Source organism: Piliocolobus tephrosceles, chromosome 13 (genome assembly GCF_002776525.5).
Source record: "Piliocolobus tephrosceles isolate RC106 chromosome 13, ASM277652v3, whole genome shotgun sequence".
Taxonomy (NCBI): domain Eukaryota; kingdom Metazoa; phylum Chordata; class Mammalia; order Primates; family Cercopithecidae; genus Piliocolobus; species Piliocolobus tephrosceles.
Window position 1 is genome coordinate 105,326,496 of NC_045446.1, and position 22,106 is coordinate 105,348,601.

Consider the following 22,106-nt stretch of genomic DNA (forward strand, 5'->3'; position numbering starts at 1 on the left):
CTGTTGAAAAGCTTTCCAACTCCAACCTTGCTGGGGGTGGAAGAGAAGGACAGGAGGGGTGAGGAAGAGCCATTTCTGTGACAGAAATCAAGGCCAAGGCAGGCAGACATGTAGGTGGATTTGAGTGGCAAGTCTTTTCAATCAGGAGAGGCCCAAATGACAGGAGGAGGCATTAAGTGTAGACATAAAGAAGAACTTACTTGGTTTTGAAGGTTAGCCAGGATACCTCTAATAATTGTGTTATAATAACTATAATTTTATTATTTATTATATTTACTGTTCTATCAACTTTTTTTTTTGTCTTCCTTTCTTTTTTCTTTTTGAAACAGAGTCTGATTCTGTGGCCCAAGCTGGAGTGCAGTGGCACGATCTTGGCTTACTACAACCTCCGCCTCCTGGGTTCAAGCGATTCTCCTGCCTCAGCCTCTAGAGTAGCTAGGATTAAAGGTAAGTGCCACCATGCCTGGCTAATTTTTGTATTTTTGGTAGAGACAAGGTTTCACCATGTTGGCCAGGCTGGTCTCGAACTCCTGACCTCAGATGATCTGCCCACCTTGGCCTCCCAATGAACTTTGTAATATTATGTCACTTAATCCTTCCAACTACCCTATAAGAGAGGTATGATCATTAGATTTCTATTTTACATCTGAGAAAGCTGAGGTCCACGTAATTTTTTTTTTTTTTTTTTTTTTTTTTTTTTTTGAGATGAAGTCTTGCTCTGTTGCCCAGGCTAGAGTGCAGTGGTGCAGTCTAGAGGCAGTGGAACAGCCTCTGCCTCCCATGTTCAAGCAATTCTTCTGCCTCAGCTTCCCAAGTAGCTGGGGTTACATGTGCCACCACACCTGGCTAATATTTTTTTTTTTTTTTTGTATTTTTTGCATTTTTAGTAGAGACATGGTTTTGCCATGTTGGCTTCCCAAAGTGCTGGGATGACAGGTGTGAGCCACCACGTCCAGCCAGGTTCAAATAATTGAAATAACTCATCTAAGGTCAGCAGTTTGAAAGAGACAGAATTAGAATGTAGACCCAGGCAATCTGATGCCAGAGTGTAGGCTCCTGACTGCAGGTTTCCAGGTGCCTCCGTAGAAAGAGTGAAGAAATGCTGGAGAGAGCTCCATCTGGCCTGGTTGGGTGCACATCCAGGAGACAGAGGACTTCATGGAGGGCGTTCAGGCTGTGGGGATCTGTGAATATGGCATTGTCACTGATGTGGCTCCTTCCTTTTTTCCCTTCCCACCCAATTTATCCATGTAGCACCCCCCCCACACACACACACACACAAGCTAGCGGGAGGGTGGAAGTGAGGATGAAGGATCCTTGCAGGAAGCTGAGTCCAGCCCAGGATGCCTCTGCCCACTTCTGCTCTGCTCTCAGCACAGCTGCCTGGCTCCCTCCCACCTGTTGAGTTACAGGCCACTGACTTCCAAGTCAGGCCAGAAGGTCAGTCATCTTTTCCACCAATCCTCTGCCTTGAGCTGAGTTATCTCACACAAGTGGTACCCACCGGACCCCGCAGCTCTGGCCCTGCTGGAACTCCCTCGCAGTTTAGCAGGGGTTTTAAATCTGGCCCAGGAGGCCTTGTCAGTTTCAAGTGCCCCCCTCCCCGACCTTTTAATAAACATTTCCTTTGTTATCAGAATTATTTCCTAATTCATTCCCTTCTGTCCCTGAAAATCTAAATCCTATTTAAGTTAATGCCCTTCATTTTCATTTATAAAGACAGATACAAAATAATTATTTCCTATCTCCCTGGTTTCCTTATCTCCCGTCCTAATAATGCCTTCGGCAGATGAACATTCCCCGTCAGTTGAAACAGTTGGAGTGTTTGTTTTTTTTCACTCTTTAAAGAAGAAAAATAAAATGCCTTCTCGGGCTTTGTCTCTTCTCTTCTCCTCTCTCCTCTTTTCTCTTTCTGCCTTTCTCGGCTCTTTTCTTCTCACTATCTGCTTTTCTCCCCGGGCGCCCCCTCTCCCTCTTCTGATCCCTACAGTGCCTCTTTCTCTCCCTCTCCTGCACCTTCTCCTGCTGTCCTGGCCCTTGCCCAGCCCAGCATTGCTGGGCGCCTCTCATTTTCTTGTCCGTGGTGCAAGCTCTCTGCGGCCTCACATCTGAATTTCATCAGCCCCTGAGCCTGCCTTTGAGCCCAAGTCCCCCCAGCTAGTAAAATTGGTTTGGATGAGCAGACACAGTCTTGAAAAGAAACATTCTTTGGTTTCCTCTCATGTAAACTAGTGAGCAGAGAATTCACAGTTCCCTTCTCCGGGCACCTCTTTGAAGTGTTTGATTGAAAGGAGAGGGGATGGAAAAGGATGGGGTGATGGGGGTTGGTAATGGCGGGAACAAGGATTCCGGCTTTAATTAGCAACTCTGAAACCAGTGACCCAGACTTCCAGCGACCCTCTCTGTTCCTTGCGCATCTGGGTAGGGGCAATGCTGACTGTGATTTTTAGCTGTCTGCAACAGATTCAGTCTTCCACCCTCCTCTCTTTTGTTTTCCAGTAAAACTGAACGCACAATTTAAATCCAGGGTTTGGGAGAAAGTCATTAATGGAAGTAGGCTGATTTTAAGGGAACTGGTTTTGTTCTCAGAAAGCAGTTGTTCAAATCCTAACCATTAGCGCATGCTGAATGCCTTCTGTATGCCAGCTATGTAAATTATTTCATTTACTTCTCATGAGCACCCTGTGACCTAGGAGCTACTGTTTCCCCATTGTATGATGAGGAAACTGAGGCTCAGAAAGGCTGGGAAACTTGCTCACAGCCCTCGACCAGCAGGGGTACAGCCAGGCCTTGAATCCAGGTTTTACTTCATATCCCTCACTCTCTGACATCCAGGCCTTCAAGAGAAAGGATTTCTGTCACTCCTCTGGCTTTAAAGTCTTTGTCAAGGCCAAGAAGGAACTATGAAGAGCTCTTCTATGACGGTATCTAACAGGTGATCTCTGAGCTCTTTTATCTTTGGTAGAGAATGCAGATGACCAGACACAAAAATTTTTAAAAACCCACAAGAGAAAAATGTTTGAAAGCATAGTGCTATGAAGAGGTCAAGGACTAATGGATGGGGAATGGAATGTACCTACATCAAGTCTCTTCATTTTATAGTCAGGGAAACTGAGGCCTAGCAAGGAGCTGGGTCTTACTCTTGCCTTCACTTGGCTCAGCGCTAGGACTTGCTGAACCTTCAGAGATCTTTCCTTCATCATCTGGAGGGAGATGTGGAAGCCACCTAGGGGTTACCCCAGGGTGGCCAGGAGACTTAGGGTAAAGAAGGGGCGTAGGATGGCCAACAGTGGCCAGAGGCTTCAGGATAAATGAGCAGTCATGAGGTAACACTTCTAGACTCCTAAACTCTGAAAGGGTAAGAGTCCCTGTGGCCTCAAGTCCTAAAAGAGGTACCAATTTTTGGTCAGTGGATAGGGCCGGTTAGCAAGTACCACCCTTCTTTTGGCTCCCTGGCCTGGGGTACCTAATCAGATCTTGGGGAGCAGATGACCTGGTTGCTTATATCACTTGGGCTCAATGACATGCACAGGACCTTATAAATACCATCAATGCAACGTTTGTGCCACTCAGGCTGGAGGGCAGGAAGGATCATGTCAGCAAGGAGGTCTCATAGCTGAAGACTGTTTGCAAAGCAGTGTAAATCAAACAACTCTTTCATAAGAGTGGGACACAGGGACCCAAAACATTGGCAGTTGAAAGAACATCTCCCAGTTTCATGTTTGAAAGGTGATAAGAAGCCTTCCTGTCTCCTTGTCGTCCTGTGATGCCACCATTAGAACCATTTTCTTGATTCTAGGAAGCAGCTCTAAAAATACATATATGTAACTATTCATAATAAAGAAAAGCATGCTAAGCCATGGGTGTAACTGGTTTGATATGGAGCCATGAAGGACTAGGGCTCCAGGACAAGCATGGTTTGGTAGGTGCGTGATCGCCACGGGGCAGAGGGTAGATTTTGAAATTATCTGAGCATAAGTTCGTTCCTTCAGTGGGGAATCAGGACCTTGGAGAAGGAGAAGAATGGGTGAGGGCTTGGGGAAGGGAAAGGCCATCCTGCAGTGTGTCTTTCTACACACAAAAGAGGCGTGGCCAATCTCACGTTGTTTATGACCACTGCTCTGGGGTAAAGGGAGATGTTGCATAGTGCAGAGAAAAGCAAAAATGGTCCAGGAATGACCAGAGCTGGGTTCTGGTGCCATGGCTGTTTCTCAGAGCTTCAGTTTCCTGTCCCATAAAAAGAGGGTGTACAGTTATCAGAATTTTCCAAACCCCAATTTATTCACACACTATTTTCATAAGTTTCGTCAGAGCTTCAAATATATTTTTTTTCAGTTGGCTTACTTTTTTTTTTTTTTGAGATGGAGTTTCACTCTTGTTGCCCAGGCTGGAGTGCAGTGGCACAATCTTGGCTCACTACAAGCTCCGTCTCCCGAGTTCAATCAATCCTCCTGCCTCAGCCTCCCAAGTAGCTGAGATTATAGGCTTGCACCACCACACCCAGCTAATTTTGTATTTTTAGTACAGATGTGGCTTCACCATGTTGGTCAGGCTGGTCTCGAACTCCTGACCTCAAGTGATCCACCTGCCTTGGCCTCCCAAAGTGCTGGGATTACAGGTGTGAGCCACTATGCGCAGCCTCAATTGGTTTACTTTTAAAATTTGTCCTCACTCTGAACTTACTAATGGGTTTGCTGTGGAAGTCATACTTTCTCTAATGTACATTGAAACAAACTATTAAGTTCATTTAAGGCTCATCTGTGAGCCACCTAAAATTCTGTTTTGTGTTGCCCATTCAGGAACTCTGGGCCAAGTGATCGTGGTCCACTCCTCCCCCATCTCTGTGATTCTATGATGTTTTACACAGGGGAATACCTTCTTTTTCCTTTCTAAATGGAGGACAGGATTTGCAGAAGCTCTGAGTCCCTGCTGGGAAAGAGAAGAAGATCTGCATGTTTCACGGATGCTGAAGCCAGATTCTGAGAGGAATGACAAAGTCATTGCTAATTGCAGCCAATTACTCTATCGGGTGGTACTGGTAGGGAAAATGACTTTAAGTCTAGAGTTGCCTCGGAAAGAATTACCATACTGGTAAGTAATTTTGACTCGAGTAATTTTTAATGCTAAAATGTGCTACATGTACTTCGAGAATTTAAAAAAAAGGCCATGCCTTCATTAGAGCATAGTAAGACAGTTTTGTAATTAATAAGCTACTAGTCACACCTGTAATTTGGGGCATGAAGAAGAAATGTTTACTATGTGTTCTTTATTTGTTTCTCCTTTTTCTGAAGAGTGGAATTATTTTCTTTAAGTTTCCCAGGGTCTGAGAAAAGCCACTGGAAGGTGCCCTGCGTTTTCCAGGAGACCTCACTTTCTCTTCATCCCTTAGTCTAAAGCCACAAACATTCACTGAAAAGGAATGAGACCGTGTATCTTCAACTGGGGCTTCTAATTCCTCCTGTGTCTTCTCCCAGCCATGAGAGAGTGGCTGGTTTCTTTTGTTTTCTCTGTGCCTCAGTTTCATCATCTATAAAACGAATATGAAGTGAAATGGGCTGCCTGAACACTGTGTGTATATGTGTGTGTGTGTGTGTAAACTCTAAGCTGCTGCTACATGGTGTTTTTGTTTGTTTTTTGTTTTTTGATGGAATCTTGCTCTGTCGCCCAGGCTGGAGTGCAGTGGGGCGATGATCTCGGCTCACTGCAACCTCCACCTCCTGGGTTCAAGCAGTTCTCCTATCTCAGCCTCCTGAGTAGCTAGGATTACAGGCTCAGGCCACCAAGCCTGGCTAATTTTTGTATTTTTAGTAGAAATGGGGGTTCTGCCATGTTGGCCAGGCTAATCTTGAACTCCTGACCTCAGGTGATCTGCCCACCTAGGCCTCCCAAAGTCTGGGATTACAGGTATGAGCCACCGCGCCTGGCTGCTGCTAAGGCTTTAAGCAAATATAGACATGATATAATTTAATGAGTTTATCATTTTATTTATTCTCACTCATTAAGTACCTAGTAAACACTATCACTCAGTCCTTCAGTCCATCCATCTATCCATTGACTCACATTTTCAACAAATATTTATCAAGTATCTCTTATGTGCTGGATGCTGAAGGAGATACAAAAGAAGTGTAAGGGAGAGTTCCTGCCCTCCAAGACCTTATGATCTTTTTTTTTTTTTTTAATAAAAAACGATGTTGGTAGATGATAGTTAACTAGCAACGTGATTTAGCAGGAGCCAATTACACCATGAATGATGCAGAGGATAAACATTCTAAGAAGTAACTGTTTATATTATATAGTTTCAAATAGCTAAAAGGATATTGAATGTTCCCAAGACAAAGAAGTAATAAATGTTCAAGACGATGGCTATGCTAATTACCCTGATCACTATACATAACATATATATCAAAACATCACTATGTGCCCTGTGAATATGTACAATGATTATATGTCAATTATAAAAGAGAAAATAAAAAACAAGGGAAAAAGAAAAAAATGCTTTGAAAAATAATTTAGAGAAGGAGAGAAAGATGTTTGTAGGGGGATAGATTAAGAAACAATTGGGCAAGAGGGGACTTGAGCAGGGTATTGAAGGATGAATTCCATTTGTGTTGGCAGAGAAAATGATAAAGGTTAAGAATTGGGCATTTTCAGCCAGGCGCAGTGGCTTACTCCTGTAATCCCAGTACTTTGGGAGGCTGAGGCAGGTGGATCACCTGGGGTCAGGAGTTCAAGACCAGCCTGACCAATATGGTAAAACTCGGTCTCTTCTGAAAAATACAAAAATTAGCAGGGTGTGGTGGCAGGCACCTGTAATCCCAACTACTCAGGAGGCTGAGGCAGGAGAATCGCTTGAACCTGGGAGGCGGAGGTTGCAGTGAGCTGAGATCGCTCCATTGCACTCCAGCCTGGGTAACAAGGGTGAAACTCCGTCTCAAAAAAAAAAAAAATTTGCATTTTCGATAGAGTATCAGCTCTGCCGTCTAGCTGCTGTGGGACTTTTGGCAAAACTATTAACCTCTCTTATCCTCAATGCTTTCTTCTGTAGAATGGGAGTTGGCCTGGTTGCTGTAAAACTTTATGATCCAGCGAAAAGATAATCTAGACACGGGAAGAGCATGAGTGATTTTAGTACAGAGGCAGGGGAAAGACAATGACCTTCGAATGACCTTTCCTAATACGTCCAGAGTGACTGTTCCGCACCAGGAAGCCTGGGCTATGTTTAAATTGAGGGCCATAGCCTGGAGGTCTGATCCGAATTCCCTTTCCCTGGACTGGAAGAAACACAGTCTCACTATCTTGCCAACAACTGCCTGTGGCAAATTCAGTACCCGGCTTGATGCAGCATTTGGAGGAAATTTTTCCATGAAAACAAAAGTTTTTGCTTAATTATTCAGCACACTCATGCATTTAAAAATACTGTCCACTCTCTAACTAGCTGTCTTTTTAACAAAGCTTCTTCTCTCCCAAGGAGCTCAGCTCCCATTGTCTAAGGCTTCTTTATAAAGAACTCTGGGCCAGGCATAATCCCAGCTGTCCCTGGGTTTAGAGTGAAGCTTCCCTAGGCAGAGTGAAGTGTCTGAACTGCTTTTCCACAGAGATACGAGGAAGGCACATCTAAGCTCCCTAGGGGCTAGTGTAGGCAGAGTGTGGATGGCCGTTTGACAATAAGACAAGGTCATTTGCCCCTAGTGTGGTTGGTGAGTTTAAGGGGATCAGGAGAGTCTTTCTCCATACTGTTTCTTGATCCAGTTTTATGTATCCATTCGTCTGACATCTACTCATCTGGCCATCCATCCAACACATAGTCGTTGCCTACTGTGTACCCAACACTGTTCTATGTCCTGAGACCATCTGTACAGAGAAGAATCCAATGTAGAACAATTTTCAGAGGAAACTGGGAATTTTTCTAATGGCTTAGAGGAGACCTTGTAATTTTTGCCTTTCCCCAATTTATTATCTGATTTCTTTGGAACTTCCTTGATGCATGGCATTTGAGAGACCTGGCTCCACTGATGGAGATTATCTCGTCACGAGGAGGGGGTCAGACCTCAGCTCCCGGAGGGCAGAACTGTGTCTGTCTTGCTGACTTCATGCACAGTTCATCTCAGTACTAGCTCAGCAGAAGGTGGATAACTGAAGGATCTGGATGGTTAAATGCTATTTATCAAAACAGCAGCCCACTTAGATGCCAGAGTTGCCACATTTAATGCAGTCACCAACCTACGTGTCCCCTTAATATTCTAGCCTACTTCCCGAGTCTCCTTGCTGAGGATGCCAGGAACAGCAACATCAAAGAAAGAGAAAGTGCCTGAAGTTGGAATAGTGAGTCATTCTGGAGTGAAGCCAGAGAATTGGGAGGGGCTGTCACTTTGTCCATGATCCTGCCAGAGGGTCTTTCTGCCACCATTTACCTTTTCTGAGGTGCTGACTTCTTTCTAGCAGGGGTTGGAGATGTGGGTTGGGTGGTGATGGTTTGAGGAGCGGAGTTTGCAGTCATCTCCAACTCTGGGCCACAGAAGGCAGAGGCTTGCCAATCATTTGATTTCCACAACTAAACAGAGGACAGTGAGAGGAAAGTAGCATTCAGAAAGAATTTAGGTAGACATTTGGGAGGACTTCCTGACTCTAACGTCCCAAAGAGACTGAAAAGTTAATGAATTAGCCATGACCGTTGGTTCCTTCATCTGTTAAATTGCGATAAATACCTGTCTTGAAGGTGGTTATAATGACAGGATTTAAAGAGATAATGGATCTGAGGGCCCCAAGCACAGTGGTTGACACATAATAAGCACTTAATACTTGTTGAATCTTGAATTTGAATATGATTCCTGGAGAGGAAAGGGAGGCTTCTTAGAGAAGGCAGCCTCTAAGCTGGACCATGTACGTTCCTAAGAATATTTTGGCCAATAGGATACGACTTTTTAAGGATTTCCTCCATGGACAGTCCACTCTTGCAAATGACTCTTCTGATATTGACTTTAAAAATAAAATTATTATCCCGAGCCTCTTTTGGAAACATAAAAAACAAAGTGCAAAGAGATCTTTCTGAGAATCTTTTCTCAGATTCTGTGATTTGCCCATGCCAAAAGTCAGGAGGTCTCCAGAGCCATTGGCACTGAGGCCTGAACATAACCTATGGTTTCTGAGCAGGTAGAAGAAAATAAAACTCCAGTATTTTGTCAATAGTGCCTTAACTCTGTATTGCTAAGCTTATTATTTCCAATTCCCTATTCTTTTCTTACATCAAAAGTTAAAAGAGTAGGGATTCACTACTTTGTCCCACTAAAGACAATAGAGTAGATAATAGGATGGCATTACAGCAGTGCAGATTTATAGTAGACATTGGCAAGAACTTTGGGATAGAAAAGAAGGGATTAAAATTGGACTGGATAGCCAGACCTAGCCTGAGATTCTTTTTCAGACGTCTTCAAGAATGGGAGAGGCTACTAACTACTGTCTACCTAACGGAGGTGCCTCATAAGATTACCTTGTAAGATTTCTTCCAGATCCAAGTTTCTCCAGAGACAAGGCTGAGAAACAGTTGTCATGCTTAACTTCAGAAGCTGCTGAGTGAGGCCAGGGTCAGAAGTGGTCCCTTCAAAGTGTATGTTTTGTTTCTGCTGCCATTTGGTAAAGGGAGGCACTGGGCTGGGAGAATCGTTTGACAAGTGAGGTCAGGGAAATGGCATTTGTTGATCCCAGGTGGCGAGAAAGCCTCCCAGTGAAGGTAAACAGAAGTGGAGATAGATCAAGGGGTGAGGGGTCACTCCATTAGAAGGTTGACACGGCCAGCTGTCTTCTGGAGTGTCTGGAGGAAGGGGTGCTGGTGTGATTGACCTCAGTCTTGGGATGGGAGCAGGAGGGGGGCAAAGGACGAGAGTAGCAGGATGGGGAAAGAGACCAGAGCAAGAGTGAGAAAGGGGCATTTCCAGCCCGTTTTCTGCATGTGGATACTGCTAGCTTTGGGCAGGTAAGCCTTGTGCTGCAATTGTGCCAAGTGGACTTGAGAGGTTGGCTTAAAACCCACACACACACACACACACACACACACACACACCCCAAACTGATTACTCATTTGCATGTGGCATTTGCATCTCATTTGCATATATTCACTTAATGTCAGATGTGCACAACTTTCCAGCTTCTGCTTTTTCGCCTCCCCAACCCCCACCTAGTGCCTTTGTCTCCTTCCTTTCTCAACACCTCTTCCTCCACCCCATGAGTTTTTTCTCCTTATTGTGTGCTCTTCGTCCTACAAAGTAGTATGAAGAGCACAGCTTTGTTTCTGTGTAGAACTGCACTTTTGTCCAAGCTCCTCGATGTAGCTGTCTTTTGATTCTCAACAAACCTGTGGTCTCTCATATGCTCATCTGTAAAATGGGAACAATAATATCTATGTCTCAGAGTTGTTGTAAAGAATAAACTAAATTAAATTAGCATAAAGCACCTGGCCCTGCAGTAGGAACTTGACAAGTTGTGCCAGTTCTGGTCCCAGCTCTCTTTTCATGCCTTCTATATCAGTTTAGGGAAACTGCAGAGCTGGAGTTGGTATTTTTCCTGGAACTGATGGATAAGCCAGTTGATTCTTTAAATCGTCATCTTTCTTGGTCATGTGTCCAAGCTGCATTTCCAACCAGGAGAAGGGCAGGAGAAGCAGTGTGAGCAGCAGTGTTCCTTTTGGAGATCTTCCAGTGTCCTCTAACTGAGGGCTTTTCTCATGCCTCTTCCCCAGTGTCTGAAGCCTGAGGATGCCCTGGTTCTTAATCCCAGGGCAGGGCAGGCTGCTTTTTCTGCGGCTTCCAGCTTCAGAGAAGCCTGATCTCCAAAGCCTGGGGCACATCCCCAAATCCCTGGCTCCACCACTGTCCCTGATGAAGATGCCTGGGTCAGCTTCCGAGAACCTCTTGCTTCTCTATCCAAACAGCATCCTGGCATCTCTCCAGGCACTGGCTTCAGAGTTTGTATTTTGGGAGATGTATAGCAAGCAGAAAATCGTTAAATCTCTACTCTGCATCCTGAAAAGTAACTTCTGTGAAACTCTCCTCCCATCTCCTCATCCATTTCAGTCAACCATTTTTGTTTTCTCTTTGTCTCTGAAGCAAGGGCAAGGAGTTGTATTGTAAAATGATAGCAGCTAATGCTAGAGCAGCATTTACTATGTGCCACTTACTGTTCTAAGCACCCTATGTATATGATTTCATTTAATTCTCATAACAGTCTTATGAAGTAGATATCCCCATTTTACAGATCAGACTAAGCAGTTTAAAAACTTGTCCAAGATTTCACAGCCAGGAAGGGCGGAGACAGAATTTTAGTCTAGCCAGTCAGCTCCAAAATCGATTTTCTTAACCACTTGTCACAGTGGATTAATGTAGGTAAGATGTGTCCGGAATGAAAAGTAATGAAGGTTTCCAAGTTTGAGATAAGACATAACAGAGTCATGTTGTAGTAAGTGGGATTAGGTGAGACATCAGGTAGAACTTTTTACTTACAAGAATTGATAGCAGGGCTAGTAGCATCGTGTGATACCCTGGTAGTAAATGGTGGCTCTCTTAGAGTCTGCAAAAACCACATGTCCCTCTGTGTGGAGGAAAGGCGATGTCTATAGGTGAGGAGCTGGGACTGGGAAGAGGATTAAAGACTTCTGGAAAGTAATCAGAGAATCGATCAATCAATCAATATTTGTTGAGTATTATGAATAGGGTACTTAAATAGGAATTTGCTGAGTTTTTTTTATGGGCAAGGCCTTACGCCAGGCACCAAGAAAGGATGAGCCAGGTCACCTCCTTGGGCTCTTTCCAGGTTCAGAAGACCTTAAAGCCTCATAGTATGGGCAGATGGAGGGCAGATTGATGGCCTCTACTTTTCCCTCTTGTTTCTGCCATGTGTGGTCCATATCTCAAAGTCTATGCCTTCTGAGGTCCAGGAGCCCTTGCCCCTGGACTGGGACAGCCCCACAATCTCTGGACTCAATCCAGACTTGGTTCCAGACCTCCTTCCCAAGTGGGCTTGAGAAGAACAATGTCCCCGATCAGTAGATCTGTGAGGCTGTCTTCCCCATTTCCCTCTAAAGGCTCATTTGAACCTTATCTACTCAGTTTTTAAGAGGGTTTAGTTTCAGTTCTTTTTGACCTATCATCTGGTCATCAATTTATAGGAGAGTCATTTAGTCACTTAGTTATTGGTTCATTTATTCTCCTAACAGTTATTAATAGTCTCATCTGTGACAAACCCTGTGCTTAAGCCCAGGGATGTAGAGATCAAACAGTTCTGTCTGTTCTACTCTCAAGGGTCCACTGTCTACTGGTAGAGACAGACAACTTCAGAACAGGTTGTACTATGTCCCCAAAACCACACTGTCTTAGGGGGACAATCTAGATAATCTGTCACTTGATCAGGGCCCCCTACTGATCCTGTATTTTTTTAGTATGGCTACATTTGCCATCCATGGTACCAATTAATTAATTAATTGCTTTTTATTTTATATTCTGGGAGTTTTGGTGTTTTGCAGGGGAAATGCAAATGTATGCAAATCAGCACACAAATTTATGCAAAGACAACACAGAAATGTGTCCCAAGATTTCCTGGGAAAAAAAGATCTGGAGGCCTCAGTCAGTCCCTCAGCAGGCTGCCTGTTCCCAGGCCTGTCCTGTCTTCCCTTTTGTTTGGGTTCTTAATCTGTGCTGGGCTTCCTGCCTGGCCACTCTGAGGTCAGTAATGCAGGTAGGCAGGTGGCAGCCTGGCCATCCATTATCCTGAAACCTCTCAGCTTCCCGAGCCACCAGAAAACTCCCTCACTCCCTATAATCGGCTTTCATTGGAAACAATCAAGAGATTTCCTACCACTTTCCCTATGACCAGGTTTCAGAAAACACCCAGATGGTGAGTTTCAGGTTTGGAACTTGACTTGGACAAAGGGACTTAATAGAGGAGGTTGGCAGTGTCTGCTTGTGGTTATTGAAAAATAAATCCAGACCAATGCAGTGAGCATCTTCTGTGTGCACAGCCTTGGTTCCCCAGAGAGCTGGGAGACAACTGCGAGGGCTGGGGAAGCGAGGGCTGGGAGGATGGCAGAAACTCTGTGGCTCTGCAAGGTTAGGCTGCCCAGCAGGTGTCATGGTGATAAACAGCCTGTCTCCTACTCTGGACAGGAAACCTCATGGAAGCTGCGTGGTGGAAGGAGGGGCTGTGAGGACAGAGGCTGACAGAGAGGGCACGAGAAGGGGATCAGCCTCATCAACCTGCAGGGTGTCATCATTGGGTAGTCCATGGCTTTGCAGAGTCAGAGAGCAAGGGGAGGAGGGCAAAGCTTGGGCTTCAATTGGAGAGGAAATGACAGCAGAAGGAAGGGCTGACCTGAGGGAGGAACTGGCTACCTGCTTCCAGAACCTCCTCTGGCCAGGAGAGCACTGTGTCCAGGGCTGCACTTAGGCGTATGGTACACAGGGACCATCAAGTTGCCAAGTGTGGCCAGTCCCTCATGAAATGTGGAAGCTGAAGGCTGCCTGAGAGATTTGATTTAGGCTGGATGCAAAGAACTTCCGGAAGGTGGGCGTTGTGAGATACCAGAACAGGTGACTAAGAGAGGATGCAAAATCTCCTTCCTTTGGAGAGTCGTTGAAACACATTTGAAATCCATTTGTTGTGTGGGAGAGGAGACACAGTTCTGTCTGGAGGCAGAGGGATGGACTAGATGACTTCTGGGAGTTCACAGAGACTAAGGATAGATCTCCCCAAGTAGGTGTACAGCATCAGTCTGCCTGCTCATGTGTGGCCCTGTCCAAAGATCCTGAGTTTGGTGTTTCTGGCTCTCTTTCCCTCCCTCCTTCTGATGAGAGTCTCAACGGATCACGGGTCCAGCCATCCCCTCCAGTGTGAAATGGATCTCTGTTTCATCGGGCCACTCATGCCCTCTCCCTTCCCTTGTGGATGCAGAGCTTCTCCGCATCTCTGGGGGAGCTCCCCTCCAGGCCAGCAGCACTGGACAGCCTCTTTGCCATTCTGGCCAGAGCCTGGAGCTCAGCCCTCTGGAGGGGCACAGGGCAGCGTTCTGGCAAGCAAGCATGTCAGAGCGGCTCTGGCGTTTCCCTAGAACAATTCAAATTGCTTTTTTTACACCTCACTGCACTATGCCAACCCTGATTCACATTATTTGTGCACTCGCTAAGTGTACATTATCTGATCCGTCACCCTGTAAAACGCTGCAAGAAGAATCCGTGGCTCCTGTCTGCTGCTGACTGTGGGTCAGGCGCAGAAGTCTCTGTACAAATATTTTTGCAAAATGGGACAGAAGGAATAAACCCAAAGCCACCTTCAACAATAGCCCACCATGGCTGTGAGCTGGGAGAGAAAGTCCAGGCCTTCTGCCCCAGGAACTCAGGCTCTCTTGGAAAAGACAGTTCAACCAGAAAGCTCCAGCACCTTTTCTTCCCATGGCCTCCTTTCTGTGTCACATTATTTAACAGGAAGAGACAAGCAAGAGGGGAAATAAGTCTTTGAACCCAGCTATGCAGATTTCCTCTGACTGACGCTAAGGGTCTGGAGAGAGCTGGAGGCAAGAAGGAGGGGGGGATTGAGAGAGAGCAGGAGAGATGATACTCTGTCCTGTGAATATCTCAGCTTCTCTAGGGGTGAACAGGGCTCCCTGTTCTGCTCTGCCCAAGGTACTCTGAAAATTGATCAAAGACCCTGGAATCCTTCCATTCTGGGTCAACTGGGAGCTCTGCTAACTGGCAGCTCCCCATACCAAACCCTAGAAATAGCTTATCTGTAGGAAACCCAAGTTTTCTAAAGTTATTAGAAAATTGCTGGCTCTTACTTTTGACCAGATATCATTCTGCCCTTCTGTTTCTCCCTTCTATAAATCTGGGTAAATGGGACACTTTTGTTCTTAGAGATCTCCCTCTATCCCAGATGGTCACTGAAATATTGACAATTCATCCTATTGAACATCAGGAGCTTATTTCTAGATGGGAACTGCCAGGATCTTCTGCAGATTGGATGAAAGCCCCTGTCCAAATTTGAAAGTGGATCCCGCTCTCTGCAGGGAAAGCTTCAGATTCATCCTCAGGTTGAAGACAAATGTCTTTCCCTGCAAGCGTCCACGTTTCCTGCACCATCTTAGCTCTGTGTTTAATGCGCTGCATGCGTATGGAGAACACACAGGGTACGCGAGCCTATCCCAGGGCCTGTGCATTGGAGAAAGCAGAACAAGAAAAAGACCTGGTCCCTGCCCTAGGGTTGCTTATGATCTGGTTGGATTGACAAATAGCTCTCTTTCCCAGCTGTTCCTGATTTGGCTCCAGCCCCAGGGCTCCTGAAGGGCATTTTGCAGCAGTGAAGCCCAGGGGTGGCCCAGCTGAGAACCACATTTCCTTTCTTTTGGCAGGAGCCGGCAGCTTCCACATGGGAGCTCAAATCTCAATGAAAACAAGAAATCTGATGCCCCACTGACAACTCATTTTCTCAACCTTCATTCTGGGGAGAGGCGACTTTGTGTTCCAGCTGCCATATTGTAGCTGCAACCCCTGATGCACCATCAATTAAAAACAGCAATAATTATGCATGGGAAAAAGCCACAGATAATAGGCTTCCATTAGATTAAGTAGTTATATGAATAAAAAAAATACAACCTATACTTCGGCTAATTAAACCCACTCACCATCTGATTAAGATGTGTTGTGAGACCATGGAAAACTACCAACCACTAACTGTAAGTAATCCGGCACAGATGGGAATTAATAGTACATTCTCTGGTTTAGAGATAATGGATCTCCATAGAGGTTGATCAGAATCAGTAATAAGCATCGACAGGATGGACAGTACCCAACAGCTGGTGCCTAATGTTGGGGTGGGGCAGGTCATGGCGTCTTAATTCTGCTCTATCTACTGAGATGAGCCGGAAGAGGGATAGATGTGCTGAGACGCCATCAGAGCTGAGGTTCTACTGGAGTTCTGGACTTGCTGCCTGGGCACAAGGGAGCGGAAAAGGAATCGGGACCCAACCAAAGGGTGGGAGTTGGTCCCGCTTCTCGGCTTTGCAAGGATCTACGTACTCCAAGGGTAGCTAGAACCAAAGCCTCCGCTCTCCGGGAAGGCAGCCTGCCCATTACCCACAGAGGCTGTCTCCTAGGGGCGTGGTTTGGGTTACCATGGGAACCAGGCCTGGTTGACGTAGCCTAAGGCTGCCGTTCTGGGAACTGAGAATCCAGGGCTAGCCCCGGAAGTAACGACCTGGGAGCAGCAGCTATGGGAAGAGATACGAGCGTGTCCGCTGCGTGGGGAGTGCGGCGGGGATCCGAGGGAGGTGCCCGGCCAGAGCGCCCTGGGACAGAGTGTGTCCAATGTCCGTTTAGAGCTACTCTCCAGCCTCCAGCTTCTGTCCTTAGGAGCAGCTGCGAGGAGAGCACCCGGGCCCTGCCTTCTAATTACCACTAATTAGGTAAATGCGGAGACGCCTCTCTCTCCCTCCCCCAACCTACAAAGGCAACTGAGAGACACAGAGAGAGGTCACACACAGCCGTTTCCAAATGGAGACAGGCAAGGGTGATGTGGCCTGAATACCAAGCAGCCGCTGCCCAAGGGAAGGGGAGCGGGGACAGGGCAGGAGGTTTCTGAGCGTGTGGCCCCTAGCTAGGGAGGCACCGAGGCAGGAGAGGGAGCTCAGGCCACTTTCCCAGCCTGGGTTCCTGGCTCCCCGGCCTTGGCTGTGCAGGGCTGTCTGGTTGAGGAGGGAAGTCCTAGATCAGTCCCCAGTCCTCGGAGGTTTGCTTCTTCCGGAAGGTCCTTGGCTCAGGATCCTTGGACTCGTCTGTGGGTTTGGTTCTTCTCCTGGTTGTCTGGATGGGAGGGGAGGGGCCTAGGCTTGCTGGGGCTGTGTGTAGGATCAAAGGCGCTGTGGATCCCAACGGAGAACCTCAGGGCGAAACAACAGTACCGGCAATACCCTTGGAGGTGGTGCGGGTTCGGTTCCAGACCATAGCAAAGCAAATATAGCAATAAAGCAAGTCACACAATTTTTTGGTTTCCCAGTGTGTATAAAAGTTATGTTTGCACTATAGTTGATTAGGTGTGCAATGGCATTAAGTCTAAAAGAGTATATACCTTAATTTTAAAATATTTTATTGATAAAAATGCCAACACAGAGACATGAAGTGAGCACCTGCTGTTGGAAAATGGTACTGATAGACCTGCTCAATGCTGGGTTGCCACAAACATTCAATTTGTAAAACAATCTAATCTGCAGAGCATGATAAAGCAAAGTGCCGTAAAGGGAGGTCTGCCTGTGGTTTTTAATCTTTTCCTTGGGCTGTGGGTGGGGGCCAATACCTGTCCCTGAGACAGGTATAGAAGCTCACCTATTTTAAGTTTGAGGCAATACATTGATTTAAAAGGGTTTTGTTTTTGTTTGTCTTCATTTTTATTTTTAATAGGTATCACTTCCTTATCTTACCCATAACCTCATAAAGCTGGTGGTATAAAGGGAATGGCGGTCCCATTTTTCAGATGAAAAACACTGAGGCTGGCTGATATCATCTTGCACAGGTCAGCCCACACTCCCCTCTCTGAGAATGTAAACAAAACAAAACAAAACAAAACTGAGGCCAAGAGTGGGGATGTGGCTGGGTGCTGCTTCTTTTGTTTTTTTGTTTTTTTTTTCTTTGAGACAAGGTCTCACTCTGTCAGGCTGGAGTGCAGTGGTGTGATTGTGGTTCACAGCAACCTCAACTCCTGGGCTTAAGCGATCCTCCCGCCTCAGCCTCCCTAGTAGCTGGGCCTACCAGCGCCTGCCACCACACCTGGCTAATTTTTGTATTTTGGGTGGAAACAGAGTTTCGCCATGTTGCCTAGACTGCTCTTGAACTCCTGGGTTCAAGTGATCTTCCGACCCCGGCTTCCCAAAGGATTACAGGTGTGAGCCACCACGCCCAGCCTTGTTCATTTTGACATCATAGTCAAGGCAAAAACCCAAAGTATCTGAAGTTCTAGGCAATCTACTAATACTCCATAATGTTCAGAGAGATATTGCCTTTTTTTTTTTTTTGAGATGGAGTTTCGCTCTTGTCACCCATGCTGGAGTGCAGTGGCGCAATCTCAACTCACTGCAACATCCGCCTCCCAGCTTCAAGCTATTCTCTTGCCTCAGCCTCTCAAGTACCTAGGATTACAGGCATACACCACCATGCCTGGCTAATTTTTGTATTTTTAGTAGAGACGGGGTTTCACCATGTTGGTCAGGCTGGTCTCAAACTCCTGACCTCAGATGACCCACCCACATCGGCCTCCCAAAGTGCTGGGATTACAGGCATGAGCCACTGCACCCGATCTTGCTTTAGTTTTAAGTTGTGGCAGGAAAACATGTTTGTTTTTTGGTTTGTTTGTTTTTAAATATTCAATTATTACAGAAGAGTTTAAGGTAAAAAGTCTTTGGAAAATGTTCCATGTTTGTACAAGCACATATGCTTATCTATATGTCTTTTCCTCAAGACGTATACATTATAGTATTTCTAAGAAAACTATAATGCTGCTTTACAACTTCACTTTTTCATTTGTCTATTATACTTCTATTATTCGTTACAGTTTACAAAATGCTTTAATTCTCACATTAACCCATCAAGGTAAGTGGGATGGGCATTATTTTTATTTACTTACTTTTATTTTTATTTGAGACAAGGTCTCATTCTGTCACCCAGGCTGAGTGCAGTGGCGGGATCATGATCCACTGCAGACTCAACCTCCTGGGCTTAAGCGTCCTCTAGCTTCAGCCTCCCTATTAGCTGGGACTATAGGTTTGCCCCCACACCCAGCTTTTTTTTTTTTTTTTTTTTTTTAAAGAGACAGGATCTCACTATGTTGCCTAGGCTAGTCTTGAACTCCCGGACTCGATTGATTTGCCCACCTTGGCCTCCCAAAGTGCTAGGACTACAGGTGTGAGCCACTGCACCTGGCCAGAATGGGCATTAGTATCTCTGGTTTTCAGGCAATTAAACAGATTCAGAAAGGTGAAGTCATTTGTCTACTGTTACACAACTGTTTATTGCTAGAGTCAGAACTCAAATCTGGGTATTTTGGATTCAAGTCCAATACTCTGTGTTACCTCGTTGAATCCCCACAACTCTATGGAATGAGCACTATTATTTCCCTCCTCAATTCACAAGCGAGGAAACTGAGTGACAGACAGCTTAAATAACTTGCTCAGGGTCACACTGCTAGGAATGATAGGTGCTGGGGTTCGAACCTGAGTCTGCCTCCAGAGTCTTCAATCTTCGCTTCTACACCACACCGTCACTTCCTCTGTGCCAGGAACTACTAGACGCTCTTCATGTATGTTTAGCTCATTTGATGCTCATGACAACCCTGTATCAGGTACTAATGACAACATTGCACCACAGGCTCCTTCACCAATGTCCCAAGCTCAGAAATAAATCTCCCCACAGTGCTGGGAGACTTCCAAGGCCCCAGGACCTACTGGGATATGGAACAAATTTATGAGTGGCTCAAAAGGAACATCCAGGCAAATCTTAGTAATAATAACACTAAAGATGCTGCTACTACTAACACTAATAATAATACAAGCTATCAATTAGTGCTTACATACCAGGTCTGGGCTAAAGACTTTACATAGTATACCTCTTTGTTTCATTTTTATAACAACCCTGTGATGGAAGGATTGTCATCCTCATATTATAGAAGGAGAACCTAAGGCTCAGAGAGGTTCAATGTCATTCCTTAGGTCACGCAGGTTTTGAGTGGAAAAGCCAAGATTGGCCCCAGGCCTATCTCATCCTGAAGCCTGACTTTGTTTCTGCCCAGCCTGTATTTTGTTCTTCCAGACCAGTTGGGGCATCAGCATCTTCTTTCTTTTTTAATTCCAAGGCTTGGGACAGCTTCAGCTGCCTGCCTGGGGAGGAGTGGTCAGTCTATGGCGATGGCCTCTTCCGTTTCAGAAGAATAACGGTTCCTGTCACGGATCCAATCTGCTCCCAACTCTCCTGTAAAAGCAGCCCCCTAGGCTATTTGCGTTTATAGGCTGGCTTGGCTGGAGATGTTACCAGGGTTGGAGCATCTTGCTCCCTCCACCCCGCCTTGAACTCTTACAGCATTTGAGATGTATCTCTTGGCACTTTGAGCCTTCCCCTTATTACAGTTAGTTGGGTTCTTGTCCGTTGACCTCCTAGGGTATAGGCACCACTAAAATCCCCAAAGCAGGTTGTCTAGAGCTTGCAAATAATAGGTGCTAAACAAATAAGCCCTACAGTACCACACTGACTGGAGTTTTTAGAGTCAGGCTTTCCTGGCAGGAGCTCCATGGGTGAAACATTCTTCACAATCAGCCTGCATTTGAGGCTCCATCCTCAAATGTCCTTCCCCCTCACGGCTTGTGCTGGAGAAGGGAGGCTGACTTCCTGCCAACCCTCTCTCCCTGGTGCTTCTGCATAGGGGGCTTGCTTGGTTCCCCCCAGCACCTTGGCTATCCACTGCAGGGTTGTAGAGGATGTCCGTGAGAGAGTCCTGGTAAAAATTCAAGGTTCAGGCCAAGGAGGCTGCTGCCATTTTGGTTTCCCAGCATTCTCAGGGGCCAAAGGGCATGAGGTGTTCAAAGCAAAACAGCCCAGAAATGCAGTCTGCAAGTTGACAAAGAGCTGTGCATTTGTGCAAGTCCAGAAACAAACCTGTATGTATGTATCTATCTCCCAAATGCTGTTCTGTAAGGTAGAGGCCAGATGCAACTTTTCCTTGGTTATATGGGGAAGGGGAGAGCTGGAATGGAGTTTAATTCCACTTTGGGGAGCTAAATGCTATGGGATGACTTGAGCCCTCATGGTCTGTAGTTGTTGGGGAGGGGCAGATTGCTACACTCCTCCCTGTCCCTACCATCCACCCTTCCCCTCCCCCGGCAACCCCTCCCCCCGGCCCCCAGGGAACCTTCCTGATTGCCCCAGGCCCAATTAGCAAGCCTTTCTGCTCTTTCCCAGTGCAGCCTGGCACACATCTGTCAGTACACAGAATGACAATGTACTCTTTTAGGATGTGTTTCTCCAACAAACAAGGGTCAAGTCCTGCTTATTTTCCTCCTCCAGCAGGGAACCTCAGTGAATGCTGTTAATGACAATGACTTAGACCTGGATTCAAATCCAGACTCTGCTACTAACCAGTGTGACCTTGTGCAACTTAATCGACCTCTCTGATCCTTAGCTGCTTTAGGTTTAAGGTCATAACAGTGGTTCCTACATCACAGGGTTGCCATGGGGAGTTAATGAATATTACAAGCGTAACTGTTAGTCATTTCCTTCTCCCTGTTCACTCTCTGCAGCTCAGGGGAGATGCTATGTGAATGATCCCTACCCCTTTTATCTATCCTGATCTCCAAGCCCCTAGCACCTTGCTCTGTAAAGTTTTGACCAGCTTGGTACAGGTACCAGTTCCTAGAAAATGCTGCCACTAAGATCTAGACATGCCCTGCTCCAAATAGTTTTTTTCTGGCTGGGTCCAGTGGCTTACACCTGTAATCCTAGCACTTTGGGAGGCCAAGGCAGGAGAATTGCTTGGGGGCAGGAGTTTGAGACCAGCCTGGGCAATATAGCCAGACCCTGTCTCTACAAAAACATACAAAAAAAAAAAAAAAAAAAAAAAAAAACGCCAGGTATGGTGGTAGACGCCAGTAATCCCAGCTACTTGGGAGTCTAGGATGGGAGGATCTCTTGAGCCCAGGAGTTCAAGTATGCAGTGAACTATGATTGTGCCACTGTACTCCAGCCTCGGTAACAGAGTGAGACTCACTCCCCACCCTCAAAAAAAAAAAACAGAGAGAGGGAAAAAAAAAAGAAACAAATAGTTTTTCACATAGTCCCAGTGACTAACCCTCTAGTTTTGTTCTCCTGCCCTCAGAACTTCCTCTCTCCATGAAAAGCAAGCAGGCCCAGGGAGCAAACAGTGCTTACTCCAGCTCTTCAGGTGACCTCCACACCCTCTAAGACCTGAGACACATAGGTGAAAATCATTTTTCATTCTTAAAAATTGTGGCATAATACATATCTCATAAAATTTCCCATCTTACCCATTAAAAAATAAAAATAAAAAAAATCAACCAGGTATGGTGGTACATG